The following is a 20,657-nucleotide window of genomic DNA, read 5'->3' as shown; positions in this document are numbered from 1 at the left end:
AGACCTGACATGAGTGCTGGTTCAGTCAAATGGGAATGATCTCAATTGTTCTGCTTATTTTCTGCTCTCATGACCTTTAGGCCCTAACTGCCTTAAGGAATTCTATCAGTCACCACTTGTCCAACTGACAAGTTACATACAACCAGGACCATATGCCACATTCAGTAATATCCTATGGGGGGGGGCAGAGGTGAGATAAGTATAAGTAGGAGGGGTTAAATTCATGCAAGCAGAGCAATTTCTTATTACTTGATGAGTCAATAGACAGATAAATCAAATAAACATAATCAGCATGTTTCTTTGCATCTCTTAATATCTATTTTATATTATCCTCTCTTAGTGCCTGGGGGAGGGTTAATCCATACAGAGATCAATACAGAATTTACTTACTAGATGATCATATTGTAGAAAATATAAATAATACCAAACTTCTTGAGAATTAAAATCATGCAGACTAAGAATATCTATTTTTTTATATATATATTTTTTATTATACTTTAGGTTTTATATCTATTTCTAACAGTGCAGCAGATAATGTGATAAAAGAGAAGAGGCTTGTTTAATTTATTCTTAAAAGTTACTTTCAATTTTGAAATAAAATGCAATTTTAAGTTTAGTTCTGTAGAGGATTGACTTGACACCTATAAATTATCTATGTTACAAGTCCTGAGAGGTGTTCTCACATTCAATCAGGTATATTTATTTGATGACAAAGATATATCTTAATTTCTTTTATACAACTTATAGAAATTTTGGATCCATAAATAGCAATCATAGAGAATTAATTATTTGAAAGAAACAGTTTAAAATAATGCGGAAACTCTTTTTTCAGTCCATTTTCTCCTGAATTTCCACATTTGATTTTACTGATTACAATCAGCGAACGACACAGCAAAATGCCGTGTGTGTGTGTGTATGCATGTGTGTTATACCCAACTGTGATTCAGAAAAGTATACTGTGCACCAACAGGCACACACACATACAAATACACACAGAGACACACACACTGCTAGGCTTCCATATATAGAAGACAATGTAGTCCATGTGTTCTAACAGTACAAAAAGACCTATTTCTTTTGGAATAATAACAGAAAAATTTGATTCGCTACTTTAGTAGGGACTAACAATCATATTTAAACAAGGCTTCATACAGCTTCTTTAAATTCTAGATATTTTTCCTCTTGATTGTCTTTGAGGAGACTGGTCTCTTAGGTTGTGCTACCCAGAAGCAGAGCTTAAGAAAAGGATTCAGGCTCTACCTGGTTTACAGATGTGTCAGGGATGAGGTGTGAGAGGGAACTTCCTTGGTGAGGTAGCTCTCATGGTAATGCCAGTTGTCCAGAGAAGGAGGCAGCCATGAACCATTTGTAACTAACACTAATGGCAGCTGGGGCTGGATGCACCTGCTACTAAATGAATGTCAGTAGAGCACAAACAGTATCCACTACAATTGTATACACTCTCCACTGAAGTAATCAGACACTTTTTGGTGTTATTAATATTTTCCTTGCCTCATTAATCATTAATTTTCTTAATATTCTGATTACTTATTAATATTTTATTAATATATTACAAGAGGATATCAATGAAACTAGTCTAAGGGGATAGTTTTCACCGACAGTTCCTCCTATTTTATGACTGCTCGAAGCTTCTAGCATTATTCTCCATTCTTCACTGAAGCATTATATTGGTAACTCATAATTTTGCCAGATGGATACTATACAGATAACATCTGATAACGTTACCATTATGTCACCTGGAATTCATTTATCATTATGTCAAATTAATTAAAAATTAATATTTTGTGGAAAATATTTATATCAATAGGTTTTAGGATGGAATTAATTTATTTCAGAAAATCTCCAAAAGGCCTTTTGATGAAGCAGTCGATAAATTTACAAACTATTCTATGATTCATTCACTTAAGTTGCCTTAATTCTAAAGGTTATAAGATCTTTTTCACTGGATGAGATCAAATATGATGTATAATTTCAATGGTTTTTGAATCTGGATTGATGCATGTACCTCTGATACTAGCATGGTGTAAATCAATATTTCTTAGAATAATTTTTTAAAAACTATTTGCTGTGGCACAGCTTCATGGTACCATACAGGAATAATTTAATTGTCATGGGTAGTGTATTGGTCCGTTCTCACACTACTATGAAGACTCTAGAGTGGGTAATTTATAAAGGAAAGAGGTTTAATTGACTCACAGTTCCTTAGGGCTGGGGAGACCTCAGGAAACTTACATTCATGGTGGAAGGGGAAGCAAACATGTCATTCTTCATATGGCAGCAGCAAGGAGAAGTGCAGAGCAAAGTGGGAGAAAATCCCCTTATAAAACCATCAGATCTCGCGAGAACTCACTCACTATTATGAGAACAGCATGGAGGTAACTGTCACCATGATTCAATTACCTCCCAGTGGGTCTCTCCTGCAACATGTGGGAATTATGGGAACCTCATAAAGGTGGGATTCAAGATCAATCAATTCAAGATCATCAATTCAAGATGAGATTTGAGTGGGGACACAGCCAAACCTTATCAGGTAGCATGGATTGTTTTAATGTTAAGAAAACGAACATTTAAAAGAAATAAAAATATGGCGTTTTGCACCAAACTCGTTTTAGTAAGCACTAACAATTATCACACGCATATGGTAATAGTAAAAAATAATAATACCAACCACTTACATAGAACATATTATGTGCCAAGCAGTGTTCTGCGCCCTTTCAATATATGAACATTTAAATTCTCACAACAACCACATGAGGTTGTACGACTATTATCCCCGTTTCATAGCTGAGAAAACTGAGGTACCATGATTAAGTGACTTGCCTGGGGTTACACAGCAAGTAAGCCATAGAGACACAATGGAAACACACACAGGCTGGCTCTAGAAATCAGTGCTTGGCCACCACATGAGCAGAGGTATTCCCATGAGTCATCTTCCTCTCCCTTGCCACATGAAAGTTGACATATACATAGAAAGTAGATACTATTGCTCTCAGTCACACTAGTGTACACTGCATATGATGAACAAAGTATTGTCCCTTAATGAAACCCTGACCATTAGCCTTAAAACTAGCTATGAGGTTATGATGATTGTATTACTTACTTTTATTCTTCCCTCTCTATATATACCCTCCCTCACTCTCTCCTCTGTTTTTCCCTTCCCACTTTATCTTTCTTCTTTTTCTGTATCAAATACATTGCAATATTTAAGAAGACAATTTACTAGTCAAGGGATTGAAAAAAGCCCTAAAATTCTGCAAATCAGAAAATAAGACATTTGATAACATGCTTTTGAAAATACTATTTTGCAAATATTAACTTAAGCATTATATACTTAATGTAAAAATGCCTTCTCTAGACTTTGAAATACAACCTAAATTATCAGTAGTAGTTAATATGTGAGAAGAATCTGTTCGCCTTATCATTTTATGATCTAACTAAATTTTACTTTGGACTCTTCAGACAATTCTGTTAGGATGAGGAAAATATGTATTTGTAATTTTCAGAATTAAAAAAATGCTTGCAATTGTTTTCTGTAGTTACATGTACATATTTTCTATTCTGAGACTTTTGTTTCTTTTAAAAATGAAGAACGCTGTTTTTCAAAACTCTCTTTTAGAAAGTAAAGAAGCTTTTTCTGTTTAACTCTGTCTTTGGAAAGGGAAATTAGCAGCTGTAGAGCATTATTCAGACTCAGTCTGATTATATATCTAGAAAATGAAGTCTTACCTTAACTGTTTAATTAAAGATTGGAAGAAAATATTTAAGCAGGTGTTAATCAGGTATTTAAAAAAATATTGCATACTCCAGCCTTTCCAGGTGCAGTTAAAGTTTTCTTTCCACATACAAAATAAAACAAATACTAGATAGATAAAAGTCTATTTTGAGGCCTGAAGTTCATTTCTTATGGTTAAGTTCATTTCTTAAGAGTCTTATGCTTATTACGAAACATATAGTGCTCGTTCTTTTTAAACAAACAATACATTTAAAATACTTTTACATCTTTATAATTAACCTTATATTATTTATAACTGACATAAAGCACATTATCTTAAGCATATAATTTGACAAGTTTTAACATGTATATACCCATGAAACCATCACAGCAATTAAGATAATACAGTATAACTTTTTACTGTAAAATAAATAAACACAGAGAAAGTACACAAGATAAAGTTATACAACTCAATTATTTATCACAAAATGAACTATCAGCCACCATTTAGGTCAAGAAATAAAATAATGCCAATCCCAAAGATCCCCCTGTACCCTACCAATCACTACCTTCTATCTTACACAGGTAAACCCTAACCTAATTTTTTAGTAATTGTTTATTTTTTAAAATAATTTTAGTAAATAATTTTGCATTTGTAAACTCTGCGGTTTAATTTTACCTGTTTTTTAAATATACATAAAAGAAATTATATAGTATGTGATCTTCAATGTCTGACCCATTTTACTTCATATTATGTTTATGAGGATTGAATTTTATCAAATGATTTTTATACATCCATGCAAATAATAATGTAATTGTTTTTTTCTTACATTTTGTTAAATGGTTAAATTACACTGTTTGAATGTCAAGCCAATTTATGGAATTTATGGACTAAACCTAACTTGATTGACAGAGAGAGATCTAGATAGAGATATATTATTATATTCCATTTGGTAATATTTTGTTTAGAATTTTTATGTGACTGACCACAATATATTGGCTTCAGAAAATAAGAAATTAGAAAATATAGATTAATGGCAAAGTATAGAAGACTTCCAGAACCAAAGAGTTGAGCAAAAAGTTCCAGCAATAATTGACCAACCACTAAGATATTCTGACACAGAGGTAACCCCTAAACTGCCAGGCTTAAAAATAAAAACAATAATTACAAAAAAAAAAAAGGCCTGAAGAATCATCGGTAACAATACAGCATGTGGGAGATAGACTCTAGAGAATTGCTCCAGGCAAGTCACTAAACAAAGCAAAACAAAAAACATAAACAATAAAACCTTCTTGAAGTGGGAATAAGAATCCAGGATTGGTACAAAATATTATCTAAACTGTCCAGTTTCAAAAATCTTAAGACAAGTGAAAAAACTGTAAGGTGAGACTCATACACAAGAAACAAACAAACAAAAAAAGTCAATAAAAATTACTTATGGGGGATCCAGATGTTAGGCTTTGTTGTTGAAGACTTTAAAACCACTATTATAAGTATGTTCAGAGAAAATCATGTTAAAAAACTAAAGGAAGGTGTGACTACAATGACTCATCAAACAGAGTATCAATAAAAAGATAAAAATTGTATAAAAGAGCCAAATGGAGCTTCCTTGTCTTGAGAAAGTGTATTAATCCATTCTCACACTGCTAATAAAGACTTACCTGAGACTGAGTAATTTATAAAGGAAAGAGGTTTAATTGACTCACAGTTACGCAGGGCTGGCAGGTCTCAGAAAACTTATGATCACAGCAGAAGGAGCAGCAAACACGTCCTTCTTCACATGGTGGCAGGAAGGAGAAGTGCTGAGTAAAGAAGGAAAAAGCCCCTTATAAAACCACCAGATCTTATGAGAACTCACTCACTGTTACCAGAACAGCATGGGGGACTGACCCCATGATTCAATTACCTCCCACTGGGACCCTCCTACAACACGTGGGGATTATGGGAACTACAATACAAAATGAGATTTGGGTGGGGAAACAGCCAAACCATATAAAAAAGCACATCTAAAAAAAACCTAGCAGTAACAATGTACTTAATAATGAGAACAATAATTTTCCCCTAAGATCAGGAAGTAGGCAAAGATGTGCCCTCTCACCACATCTATCAAATATTATATTGGAGGATCTAGGCTGTACAATAGGGAAAAAGAAAAGAAAGACAAAGGAAAAAGAAAATAAGTTAATTAAGGTAGAAATAAGAAGCTCTATAACTGATTTTATTTTCAGATGACATGACCCTATATGAAGAAAATGTGAGGAATTCCTCCTAAAACCCATCAAAACTAACAAATAATTCCAGCAACATGTATCAATATATAAAAGTATATCGGTATATCTCAATAATATATAATTACATCAATATATAAAAATCAATTTTTATTTTTATACACTAATAAGAGCTTATTAAATTAACTTTATAATGTAATATTCACAGAAGCATTAAAAGCAATGAAGTATTTAGGAATAATTTTTTTAAAAACTTGTAAAATTTATAAACTAAAATTTTGCAAATTTTTGTGCAGGGAAAATGAGATTTAAAAAATGAGAACACATTCCAAGTTCATGGACTGGAATGCCCATGTTTTCAAGATGACAATTCTCCCCACATTGATCTGTAGATTCAATGCAACTTCTATCAACGTGTCAGTAAGACAGTTTTTGTGTGGATATCCACAAGATGATGCTAAAACTTACCTAGAAAAACAAAGGAGCAAGAATTAAATACTTTTTGTAAACCAAGAAAAAACTTAGAGGATTTACACACCCTGATATCAGGACGTATTACCATAAAACTGGCATGAAAACAGAATGTAATGTAATGGGAAAAAAGAAAATGTAGAAATAAATCTTTAACCTTATGATCAATTAATTTTTGACAAAAGTGCTAAGGTGATACAATTGAAGAAGTATCTTTCAACAAATATTGTTGGGAAAATTAGTTATCTAGAAACAAAAAGATGGCATTAGACAAATGCCATACACAAATACTAATGCAAAATGGATCATAGACCTAAATACTATAGCTTAAATGTTTAGAAGAAAACATAAAACCTTCATAACATTGTGTTAGAAAAAGAATTTCCAGATATAACACCAGAATGTTAGAAAAAAATAGATAAATTAGGCTGATCATAATTTAAAAGTTTTGTGCTTTAATAATAGCTATGAACAAAGTGAAAAAAGCTCACACTATGGGGAGAAAATATTTGCAAATCACATATCCAACAAAGACAAATATCTAGAACATACAAAGAATTACTACAATTTAACAATTAAAACACAATAATTTTAAATGGGCAATAAATTTGAATAGAAATTTTTCTAAAGAAGATATGTAAATGGTTATTAGACAAATAAAAAAGATCCTCAACATCATTATTCACTGAAAAAATGCATATTAAACCCACAGTGAGGTCGCAGTTTATGCACACTAGTGGCTACAATAAAAAAGATAGACAATAATAAGTATTGGTGAGGATAAGGAGAAATTGAACCCTCATGCATTGCTGGTGAATTTAAAAACTAATGCAGCTACTTTGGAAAACAGTTTGAAATTTTCTCAAAATATTAAAGAAAAAGCTATCACGTAACCCAGTAATCCCACTTCTAAGTACATGCTCATGAAAATTTTTTTTAAAAATATACATTTACACAAATACTATTACGCAAATGTTTACAGCAGCATTATTCATACATATTTGAGTTGTTTCCACTCTTGGCTATTATTCAACGGCTAATTGGCTATGAACAGTAGCCAATAGTGGAAACAACTCAAATATGTATCAACTGATAAATGGATAGCAAATGTGGTATGTATATAAATATATATATATATATATATATATACATATACTGGAATATTATTCAGCTGTAAAATGAATGAATACTGATACAAGTTACCACATGGTTATGACCCTTGAATATATTATGCTAAGAGAAGGAAGCCAGATGCAAAGGATTGCATATTGTATGGTTCCATGTATAGGAAATGTCCAAAAAGATATATTTATAGGGACAGAAGGCATATTAGTGGTTGTCTGGGGCTGTAGGTGGGGTGAGAACATAAATTAACTGCAAAGAAAATGGACACAAGAAATTTTGGAAAGTGGCAAAACCCTCAAAATATTCTAAATTTTAATTGTGGTGATAATTGAAGAGCTCTATGAATTTACTAAAAATGATTTAATTATGCTTTTAAAATAAGTAAATTTAAAGTATATAAATTACACCATAATAAATCTGCTGGAAAACAATCTCAAAATAATTTTTGAAAGTCCTACATTAGAATTCAACATATTTCACCTCAATCACTTGTAAACATTTATTCCCTGCACCCCCATCTCAAACTGAAATGATTCCTAGTGTTGCAATGAGAAACCGTATGAAGTCGTTGACTTGCATTTGAAAAAGAAATTTTTAAACACTGAAACACTGAGTTCGGTGAAATGTGAAGTTTCAAGATACTGGGTAACTCTGGATTTGCTTCTCCCATATCACGCTTATTCCAGATTTAACTCTCTTGGAGGGAACGGCAGGTGAATTACCTCAAATTGCCAAACCATTACTTTCCCCCCATCTCCTCTTCCTTCCATCTTCCCTCCCGTCTTTCTTTATTGCCTTTCCTCTTAATTAACCTTATTCCTTTATTTGTCAATCATTTATAGTAATATTTCTCTAAGTTAAGGGATTCTGATATGCCTCTACATTATTTGTGTTTGTCTAGAAAACACATATATGTCTAGAAGACAACATATATCAACACCGAAATGTTTACTTGATAGCCATGTTTATTTCTACCTAGGTAGTATTTCTCTTGCTTTTTGTTTCTTTCTTTGAAAACTTCTGTGTTTTGTTTTTTTTTTAAAGATTTTTCGATCAAATATGTAGTTACTCCTGTAAGACTTTTGGGGGGAAAATTAATAAATGCTATTTGTTAAGTGAATAATGTACCTATAGTAACCAAATTAAACAAGTTAAAATAAATAAAATATATTTAGTTAACTAAAAATGCCTCAATTCAAAGATTCAAGGGAAATATTGCCACTGCACTGCACTCCAGCCTGGGTGACAGAGCAAGACTCTGTCTCAAAAAAAAAAAATAGTGTTTATAAATTTTAAAATTTAATGTTATATTTGAGAAAAAACATTAGAAAAGAAAATTTCATTTGTTTACATTTTTGATACAGCCAGCTAGATTGTATAATATTGAACAATATGGAATCAGCTTTTCAAACATTTTTTATAAACTCTAACCAAACTGCATTATGCCAAGAACATTTTGCATTATTAATATCATGTGTCATTCAATGAAAGCTAATCCATATGTTTATGATTCATTTATAATTAAATCATCAAAATATTGACTTAAAAGCCATTTGATGTCTAAAAAGAAATGTTGGAGTTTTAAAAGCAAGTTTTGGCTGGGCACGGTGGCTCACGCCTGTAATCCCAGAACTTTGGGAGGCCGAGGCAGGTGGATTGCCTGAGGTCAGGAGTTCAAGACCAGCCTGGCCAATGTAGTGAAAACCCTGTCTCTACTAAAAAATAAAAAGTAAAAAAAGAAAAATTAGCTGGGCATGGTGGCGGGAACCCGTAATCTCAGCTACTTGGGAAGCCGAGGCAGGAGAATTGCTTGAACCTGGGAGGCAGAGGTTGCAGTGAGCCGAGATCACGCCACTGCACTCCAGCCTGGGCAACAAGAGTGAAACTCTGTCTCAAAAAATAAAAGAATGAATGAATAAATACATAAATAATGAAAGCAAGTTTTTAAAATAAAAATTTTACAGAAGATTTAGGATTATTTTATAACTTTCAACAATAAATTTTTAGGTTTTTAACAAAATATTTACTATTACTTAAAAAGAGATAAATGTGTTTTTCTGGCTGAGTAATGTCTAATGATAATTATAAGAAAACATGAATAGAAATGTTATATTTCCTTTTTAAAAAAAATTTTAGAGACAAGGTCTCACTTTATTACAAAGTCTGTAGTGTACTGGCATGCTCATAGCTGAACTCCTGGGTTCAAGCTATCCTCCTACCTCAGCCTACCATGTCTCTGGGATTACAGGCGTAAGCCACTGTACCCAGCCGTATTTCTACATTTGAACACTGTGTCCACATTTGTATAAGTTTTCATTTTAAAAATCTCTTTCCAGAATACTTTATACTTATAAAAAGAGATTCAGAACATTTTACACTTATTTAATTCATTAATAAATTTTCAAATTAAATCTTCAACTATGGTTATCTAAATTCAGGTTTTGCATTGTTTCTTTGTTTGTTTTAATGCTCCTGGTGGTTTAAATTCATCCCTCTTTCTCCTTTTTAAGTTACTATGGAGATAAAGCTACAATAATAATTCTCCCTGCCCCCAGATAACTTGATTCTGAATATGAGATAAAGTTGCTCTAACTTTCATAAGCATGTGTCTATAAACACATTCATGTACTTTATGTGTTTGAAAACATGTGATCACATGGGGAAATATTTGTCACAACACTTTCAATCAATATATACCTATTCACATCTGAAAGAGCTAAAGCCTCTATAGCCTGATTCTATTTCTGTATAAATGAAGAGTGTGACTTTGTCAAAACTCTGCTGGTATATCTTTGTAAAACTACAAAGATTATTTTGGAAGTGCCAACCATCTTAATTATGTTTTCTATCAGTTCATATCATGTCACAACACTAAAATACAAGTCAAATAATAATGTATTTTAGTGTTTAATAGTATTAATAGTACTTAATACTATTAAACATAAATATTATTAAACATTATTTAAAATATACATTAGTGCTGTAAGTATGCCAGACATTGTGCTAAGGGCTTTAATGAGCCTCACAGCAATGAATGAACTTCAGAGCAATGAAGAAATGCTCTCTTTGTCTCTCCTTCATTTTCTAAGTACTGAAAAAAGTCACTCTTCCAGATAGCAACCTGATGTTTTCCATGAATACTTCCTTACAAGTCTTATATTTCTCTAATCATTAAATGTAAACTAAAGCTCAAAACTTATACTTATTATTTATACTTCATATGTATACATTATTTATTATAGCTATCTTATAGTGCATCATATTCCCATAGATTTTATTTGCATAAAGTTTAGGGGCACCAGCTGTGGAGTTTAGTGGCCCTGGGTTCCTTCTTAACTTTAACACATTACTAGATGTGTCACCTTGCACAAGTTACAAAATGTTAAGTATCAGTTTCTTTATGAAACAATAACTAATGGGGGGTTACTTTGAAGATTAATGAGATAACTGGATAGCATAATTCCAGGCACAGAGTAAGCTTTCAATAAATGGTGGTGTAGATTTATTAGATTGTGTGAGTTTATGTTATACTCCCTGTACCTACTTAATTTTGAAGGCTTTAAAGGAATGATTATTAAGTTGGACAGGTAGATAGTGATGTTACTCTCTCATAGAGGCAGGTGAGTAATCCTAGAGTTTATGTAAAATGCTCCTGATTCTTGTCCTGCCTCCTCTTATCCATCTCTGGATTAATTTTCTGAAGGACAATTTTCCAATGTTGCATTTGATAACTATCCGATCATCTACATTTACTTGTTTTCTTAACTATTTTGAACAAATTTATAGTAAATTTTACTGCATAGGATAGTTTTAGTAACATTGAACTTTCCTGCAAAGTTTTATTTGATCAGTTCTCATTATTTTTCCTCACAGTATTTTTAGTACTTAATTTGTCTCCCCTTGACTACTTGTTGCTACAACTGCATGGAACTGAGATGAAAAGTGGAGACCACACTTTGGATGCTAGGACTACAATCAGAGAATGAATCCTGGACTGGAGATTACAGTGACAGAGAATTCAAGGGGGAGAAGGACCCAGTAAGATATTGCTCAAACCAGAATTTGCTTGAGAGGAAAAGGAATCACTAAAATAATTAACAAACATTATTTTCTTTACCACAAATGAAAAACCAGAACTGTTCTGGTCCAGAATGTCTGGTCACATGAACCAGGGACAGATTGGAAGGGGGATTTATGGGTGAGGGTTGGAGAAGGGGATATAGAGGAAATGAAAGAGGAAACTGAGATAATAAGATGTACAGAAGGAGGCAGAGCAGAGGGAAGAAAAATCTGAGGGTCACAAGAATACATTCACAGAACTGTATTCAAAATATATACATAAAGATATACTCAAAGACCTATTCAACAGTGTATTCTTTATGAATACATAAATACATTCTTCACAAAAATGATCTTCATGAAAATATTCTCCTCCTGTATATATATATATTTATGGATATACATTTCTGTTGGAGCAGAGAGAAATCAAGCATTCCTTAAGATATTGTATTGAAGAAAAATCGAAAAGTGAGAAAAACTTTACAGAAATATTTAAAAAGATAGTGAAACCATCCTATCAAATATAGACGGCTGTAATTTACTTTTTTAAGTTTAGTACATAAAAGAATATTGGCCTTCAGACGCGGTGGCTCACGCCTGTAATCCCAGCACTTTGACAGGCCGAGGTGGGTGGATCACAAGGTCAGGAGATCGAGACCATCCTGGCTAACATGGTGAAACCCCGTCTCTACTAAAAATACAAAAATTAGCTGGGCATGGTGGCGGGCACCTGTAGTCCCAGCTACTTGAGAGGCTGAGGCAGGAGAATGGCGCGAACCTGGGAGACAGAGCTTGCAGCGAGCTGAGATTGTGCCACTGCACTCCAGCCTGGGCAACAGAGCAAGACTCCGTCTCAAAAAAAAAAAAAAAAAAAAAGATATTGGCCTTCAGTGAGTTAGCTTTCAATGAATTTGCTTGAATTGAATAGACTTTCAGGGATTGGCCTAAGTTTTGTGTCTAGGTAAAAGTATTAAACATAATTCATATTAGAAATCAAAACTCGTAAGAATTAAAAATGGGATTGCTTTTAATTTTGGGTCATTTCCACATGAAATACTGGGATTGCTGTATCTCTTTCTCCATTGCCTACTCTAGTGGAAATCCTGCTGGGCAGGGAATTAACTAAAACAAAGGTTGGGGTGATATGGTAGAAATGTGGATAAAAGTGGGCAGGAAGCAAAAATTGGATTGGAATTCTCTACAAAGGCAGAGTAATCAGGTGCTTAACACAGAGTTGGAGAATTGTCTTCTGTGCACTGAATTTAAGTAGTTTAAATATCCTTAGGGATGGAAATATTTTCTTAGCATAAAACACAGGTGCATGTACTATACAGCCAAGGAAAAGAGTTGGTAAACATTTGAACCTTCTTCCAATGGCCTAGTCCAGAGCCAAGCTTTCAATCTACATCGGTGACTTGGGTTTCTCATCATACTCAAATAGAGATGGGCTGTTTGCAATGTAATAAAAGGACGGCCTCAAAGTCTCAGAGTAACATGAGGAATCTTTATGCAAAGGCAATGAGGGCTAAAATAATCTTCAAGGGAGTTGGCTATGTTTGTTTGGCAGCAAGAAGCTTTTAAATGGAAAGTGTTCACTGGCTATTTGTACTGGACAGTGATTTTTACATTCCAGTCATCTCACTTAGTCTCATTGGACCAGGTTCTTCCTTTTTTAGGTGAAGAGGTAGTTGGCAGAATGTCTTTCCTGGCATAGAAGAGAGAAGAAACTTTTTGTTTTCATCTTTTCAAAGCTTCTATGCTTATGTCAGATTATGACGATAAAAGCAAGAAACAACGGATGTCTAGTTTTTTGGGGGGATAGGAAAAGTCCACTTCTGCTGAGAGTTCAGGATCTCTTTGGCCTTTTTGCCATGATAATGCATGTTCTTGGTTTTTACTTTCTTGTGCTGTTTCTCCCTGGACAGAACTGCATGTTCTCAAAACATGGGCAATATATTCTTTTTCTCAATGAACAGTGGTCATGACAGCAACCAGTGTGCCCTCTTCAAAGAAGAAAAGCACTCATTTCCTATTTTGATTAATTTTACTTTTTTGAGAAACTGGTTCCTGAATCTTTCTCTCTCCGCATTAGAATGTGTGTTTCCAACAACTATGTGGTCATAAGAATCTTCACCAACATGCCTCCTTTCTTCTAGCATTCATAACATCTTTATAACAGCCAAATGACTGATTCTCTTCTCCCAATTCTGGCATTCTTGTCATTGTTATTGTTGACAAATATTTGGGGAATTATTTTTAGAATTACCTTGCCTTACTGTTTTCCTTGGTTTCTGGCTCATTTTGAACAGTTTCTTTTTGCAGTAGGGAGGGAGGGTGGGGATGTAGTGCTGTTTATATTGAGGCGGTAGCTTCTCTAATATTTGGATGAGGAGGTGGGAAGGAAGGGAAGGTTATTAGTGTTATGGAAATTAAATCACACAGAAGCATCTTTCCTTCCAAATTCTTTTTAAAAGCATGCAATTCTGACTCCACCAACTATATGTAAGAGTACTTAAAATACTAATGTTTAAAGAGTGATGATTTGACAATAAGTGATAAATTTCAGTTAAACATAGTTGCCTTCTGGATGGGGGGTGATCCACCTTTAATAGCAAGGAGGCTTTATGTCCATTTGGATTCACAATTGCAATGGACTCAGAAGAATCACGTGTCCCATCATGTGATCATTTACTAACACAAATTGAAGCTTGTAAAATTTAATGAATATATATATATATATATATTAAATTGTTCTCAAAGGAAAAATACCATTTTGCCAATGACATGTTTTGTCAAAAGTAAAAATCCACTTTAAGAAAATTTTTTAATTGAGTTAGTTTTTCCTGTAGTGGTATAATTTGAACAGAACAAGTTGACACACTCGAGGTGCACAATAAAAGGGGAATAAAATAGTAGCACTAGCCTAAATTGGGCTGGATCTCTTCAACAAAGTAAGGGTTGCAGGGTGCAAGCTGAAAAAACAATTACCCATTTTTCGCAGAACTTTAACTCCAGCATGAGGTGTGGTGGAGGTCCACAGGAAACCATTTTTTGGGGGGAAACAAACAATTATCCTGGACATGTGGTGAGGCAAAGGAATTGGAATTTGGCAGGCTTAATTGCATTAAATTTGCTCTGGGTGTAAAATATGTTAATTTGCCACTGTCTGGAAGAAATCATGGTGAGTCATTCACAGAACTACTTAGAATCTATTTCTGACATGTCTAAGTATCTATTGCTTTGGGCATTGCCTTTTCTCTTCACAAATCTACTTTTTAATAACATGTAAAAAAAGCAGGAAAAATTATTTTATCTTAGTCCACATGAAACAAATTTCAAGCAGAAATTCTTGAGTTGAACAAACAGCTGGTAAGATTTCATTTCGTTCTGACATTATTTTGTATTTTCTGTTTGATCACAGTTTTTATGAAAAGGAACAGGATCATTCTTTATTCTTGGTGATAATATAAATAATTTCTTCCCAATTTATTACTAAATCAGAACCATACTCTATTCATAAAATGAGCTCTCCCAATACTGAAAGATTTTATGTGTACTTTCTAAGCATTATTATTTCAGAATACTGTTAGGTAAATATCTATGCATTGAAGCAGAAGAGGATTGTCTTGAAAGTAAAAAAAAAATGAATCTAGTAGTTTAAAATAAGAATTCTATTTTATGATCTCAAAATATCTCCATAATTTGAAACATAACACCCCCAATACACAAATAACGCAACTTCAGCAGATATCTCGAACCTTTTAGCAAGAAGGTCCCTTGCTGGGTCTTCAAAATTGCAGCATCTGAGCTAATCTTTTACTAACCACACTTTATATAATTAATGCTAATCCTAAATTAAGCAATTTGAAAATAAAACATAAAAGTCTATTGGGTTTATAATCAGTCATTAAACAATTGACATTACGCCATTAAATAAAGCAAATACAATGCTTTACTATTATGACAGAAGTAAAAGAAAAATAACAGAATAAAACAGTATTTGGAAATACTGTTTAGCTATCTCTATCTTGGAAATAAAATACAGGTTCTCAAAATGCTGCCACCTTCCTACCTGTTTTCAGCTAGCAATGAACATGGAATTATAAAAATTTGCACACATAACGCTTGTCTCTTAAAATAGCACTAAACATATGTGAAGTCTCCAAATTAAAGCTTACCCCCCACACCCCAACTCCAGAACATTGTAACCACAAACGCCTTGAGATATTGGCTGAATCATCCCCCTTTCCAAAATTGTCCATCTGTCTTTGAGAGTGGCTGTGATCCGGAGGCTCGAGTTGACTTACTCACTGAGCTGCCTGCCAGTTTAGATGCACTTTGTAGGTGGAAAATTGTTGGTCTTTGTCCCTCCCAGCTTGCAAGTAAAATGAAGCTGCCAGGAGATAAACACATTCTAAGTTTATCATGCTATTCTTGGCCTCAAACTACAAGCCATAAGGCAACTATTGCTCAAGGTACCGTGTTTACAAGTGTTCAGTCCTCCGCTGTTTCAGAGACCCAACAAGATGGAATATCTTCCTGCCAGCCTATATTTTGTTTTTTTCTAAGCTTTCACATTTTTCAATTTCTTTTTTAAAAGGGGGAAATGGAGCAGCTTCCTTGAAAGCATTTTGAAGGTTTGAAGTCTTATTAAAATTTTGATTATGATGTGTTTAGGTTTTTTCCACAGAAGCACTATAAGTTCCTAGTAAGACTGGACACTTCTTTCCATTATTATCAGTATTATTATATTTATTATTATTTTATTTAAAAGTCAACAATATGTGTACTAATTATTTCTATATAGGTCTTCTCAATTGTTGCCATTTACTATTTTATTTATTCACTATTTTGACCTTTAATGCATTTATTATAATAAACCCCTTTTCGCTTTTAATTGCTATTTTTTTTCCTGCCTAGGTAGATATATTTAAAATAATGTAATCAGAGTTTGGTGATATTCTCAAAACCCCCCAAAAACATTTTTTTTTTTTGAAAGAAGGAGTACTGAGTTACTGAGTTAACTTTTCTCACAAATGTCTTCCTGGCTGCATTGGATAACAGGATGTATTGAGTTCATACATCTTAAATATAAAAGAGGAGTATAGCTATATCACATCCTATATTGGCACAGTATATTGACATGTATTATGTATGATGTTACACTGTTTAAATTATTAGAAATCACATTAAAAGAAATTATAATAAGATAGGGCTTTTTACCAAATCTAGGATATTTGGCAAAGATATGATAATCAAGTTCAATCCTTGATTTACAAATAAGACTTTGAGCTCTCAGAGTTTTAGAACTATATTTTATATCGTGATTTCTTTGCATTTCATTAAAAGTAACATTTTCTTCAGAGTTCAGCATAGTACATAGATAATTTACCTATAGAAAAAGAGCTTAATTGGTTTTTTGGAGATGGGAGATAGTAATCCACAACCTGGAATTTTTTTAACATACTCTCACTAATCGGTTTTCATTCAATGATTTAATGTGCTACAAATTAAATTCACTGACTACATGACAAATGAAAAGAATGTAATAAAAATTTACTTGTTCTAGTTTAAGTTCTGAGGGTAGGGAAGAAAGATTTGCAACAATCTACACTGGGAGATTGCAATAAAAATGTATTGTTGATTTGAAGCATTACTTAGGATCATTCAAAAAATCAAAATCAGTATGTCCACGTTAAAACAAGCAGAGAAAGCTCTAAAGATTGTCATAATTAAGAGTTAAAATGGGCTGCATAACCACCTGATGGCCTTCTGAAGATGTACAGATAATCAAGGAAAATGGATGAACATTCTATTTGAAAATTATCTATATGCTAGTTTTAGAATTTACCTGCAGCACTCTACATCTTGAAATATTTAGGTTGCTATGACAAAACAACAAAAACTGGGTGGCTTATTAGCAACAAATATTTACTTCTCACAATCCTGGAGGTTGGGAAGTTCAAGATCAAGACACCAGTAGACTTGGTGTCTGGTGAGAACCTACCTTCTTGCTGCCTCTTCACATGGTGGAAGGGATGAGATAGCACACTGGGGGCTCTCTAATAAGGGCAATAATTCCAATCATGAGGGCCCTGTCTTCATGACCTAATCACCTCCCAAAGGCTCCACTTTCTATTACTATCATCTTGGAGTTAGGTTCCAACACATTAAATTTGGGTGACATAAACACTGGGTTTATTACATTCTTGTAGCAGAAAAAATGAGTAATAATCTCATCAGTGCATGTAAAAATGGTAACTACCTTTGCTCTACATGACTCAAAGCAGGTGGCAAGACTCATGTACATTCCAAAGACTATCTGGTCAGAGGCATTTGATGTCTTTGCTTTACAGATATCTTACTCTTGGTTTATTACTCTAATAAACAGTGTTTTAAAATGTTCTTATCCAGCATAGAACAGCTAATTTGGCTATAAAATATGCTATGATACTTTGAAACTCATATTTAATTGTTAGAATGTGCATGACTTCTTCTTTGAAAGTCTAAGAAATGGCCAAGATTTTGAGGGAGTAAGGGACTGATTGGTCATTAGTGCCTAGCATTGCTAGAATCCAGTATTCTTTGAGTTGATGAATATGACCTTTCCACAACTGGTGGAGGGGACTCTACCAGAGCATTGTTATGTTGGCATTGTAAAAGGAAAAAGATAGGTTCTTAGACAAATATCTAATATGTTAGCAGTCATACTGAAAAGACATATCTGAATAGTAGTTTATAATCTTTTGCTATGTACACATTTATAAATTATTTATTTGTATTTAAGCCTGATTATTGGTTCAAGTCAAATGTAAGTGCATCCAAGAGTCACAGTCATGAAGTAGGTGGGTTTCAGCATTCAAGGTCACTAGTAAGAAATTAGAATTTTACGTACTAGGAACTCTCAAATAATGAACAAATTTTTTACTTTTTATTTGGAAAGATTAAGAATATTTTCAAAAGTAGAAAGTTTTTCCATTTCTGAAATACCTTTGCAATACCGATCATCCCAGGATATTCCTTTAACTTTTAACTTTAATACTCTAAGGATTCTTTGTTTTTAACACAATTTCTTTCCATTTTGTTGGGTGAGTGTCCTTGAGGTGGTATGTATGAGGTCATGCTGTGTGTTTCAGGTAGTCCATATAATGCTGTCATAACAACACTAACCAAAGCTTAAAATCTCAGTGGATTACATAAAAGTTTATTTCTAATTTATACGTGTTCAACAAGGTGATCCAAGAGTCTTCAGGTTCAATGGGGGCTCTGTTAATCATAATTACTCCAAGATCTGACTAATGGAGTATTTAGCTCAATACACATGTTGATAACTAAGAAAGCAGAAAAAAATATACAAGGTGAATTATTTTATGGCTTCTAAAGCTTTTATCTGGAGGTAAAATTCATCACTTCCCACATTTCTTTAGCCAAAGCAAGCCACATGATATTAACTAACCCACATTACACATGATATTGTCTAACCCAAAGTATGGTAGATGAATACTTTTACCTTGTGCCTTGAAAGAAGAGAAATGGGAAATTATTGAACAGACCTCATGACTTGACTAATACAAGATAAAATGCTTACAACTATTAGAGGAAGTCATTTTTCCTAAAGCCACCAGAAGCAGAAGGCATTTCATAAAGAGCTTTGTTTTCCTTCACAGCATTAGTATAATACATTGGGGTGCCATTAGGACATTTGGGTGCCATTAGGCTTTGCTTCTATCTAAGTCTTACTTTATTGTGCCTGCCATAATTATGCCATGACAATCACTTGCTTTTGGGGATATTTCAGTATTTCCACTCTTTTGCTCAGAAAGTTCACATGGAAGCATCTGTTTCTATTTGTGAACTGTAGTAGTGAATGAGCAGTAGCTGAATAAAAATAAACCTGGCTACAGACAAATTATGTCCTCTATACAAGCGCAAGTGAAATGGATAAAAGAAGATTCAGCATATAATAACATGATATCATATAAAATTATCCAAATATATGCAGCAAACTCTTGGTATAAAGCATATTATTTTAGTGTTTTGAGATCACATTGAAATCGGTAATATGTACATTCATGTGATTTATGTAGCTTTGTGGAGAATTTGACTCCTTAATTATAAGCATAATGCTGGAAACACTGTTAAGTCTTATCAATAATTTAACTGAAAGGAATCAATACATTTTACAGATAAATATACAATTTCAGTCAATTAAAACATCTCATTAAAGACTTAAAGTAAATCTTCTTGCATCCTACATATTTTGGTGTCTCAGTTATGGTCTACCACTTCTCTGGCAAGAGTGCCTGATGATTATCCCAAATCTTACATTTTACATTTTTTACACAATCGATATACACGTCAGATACCCAAGAAATGACCTAGAAAGTCTCCTTGAGGGCAATGAAGACTTACATGAGCTGTTACTGTTACCTACTTTTGCATACTATATTCTAATAATTTTTTCCCCTCAACTGTCACTCCTGGTGTACAAGAAGAGCTGGTTCTTTGTAAAATTCATGAGAACATGTTCAAATAAAATAAATAGTAAAGGACCAGAGGCTCTAAGTAAGCAGAGGAGGAAAGACATTAGATAATTTCTAGAGACAGAATCTAAGAAACTATGAAAGTAAGAATATGTGGAAATGAGAAAGAGAAAGAGATAGCCAACACGAGCCGGCCTCTAGAGATATTTTGGTCTTTGGTGGCTTCCTGATTCTGCTTACCTTTTTCTTGAAGTGGTCTGAATAGTAGGTTTCCTTTCCTCACAATCAAAAGAATTCTCTAAAATAGTAGAGGTGTCTTAATTCTAGGTAGCAGAACCGAATACTGTGCCTTACGAAAAACACTTAAATTGCAATTATTCTGACCACTTTTTGGTCTTTCATGTGCAATTAAGTCCAGAGATATTCTATCAATAAGCGTCTAAGTAGTTGTTTAAATGCTAATGCTAAATATAGCCTTTAACCTTTATCTAAGAAAACTGTCTAGCTATTTCAGAAAATACATAGAACTTAATCTTTCTATATCACTGGCACAAACA

Source organism: Symphalangus syndactylus, chromosome 11, assembly GCF_028878055.3.
Source record: "Symphalangus syndactylus isolate Jambi chromosome 11, NHGRI_mSymSyn1-v2.1_pri, whole genome shotgun sequence".
NCBI lineage: Eukaryota > Metazoa > Chordata > Mammalia > Primates > Hylobatidae > Symphalangus > Symphalangus syndactylus.
Note: the sequence above shows the minus strand (reverse complement) of the source record.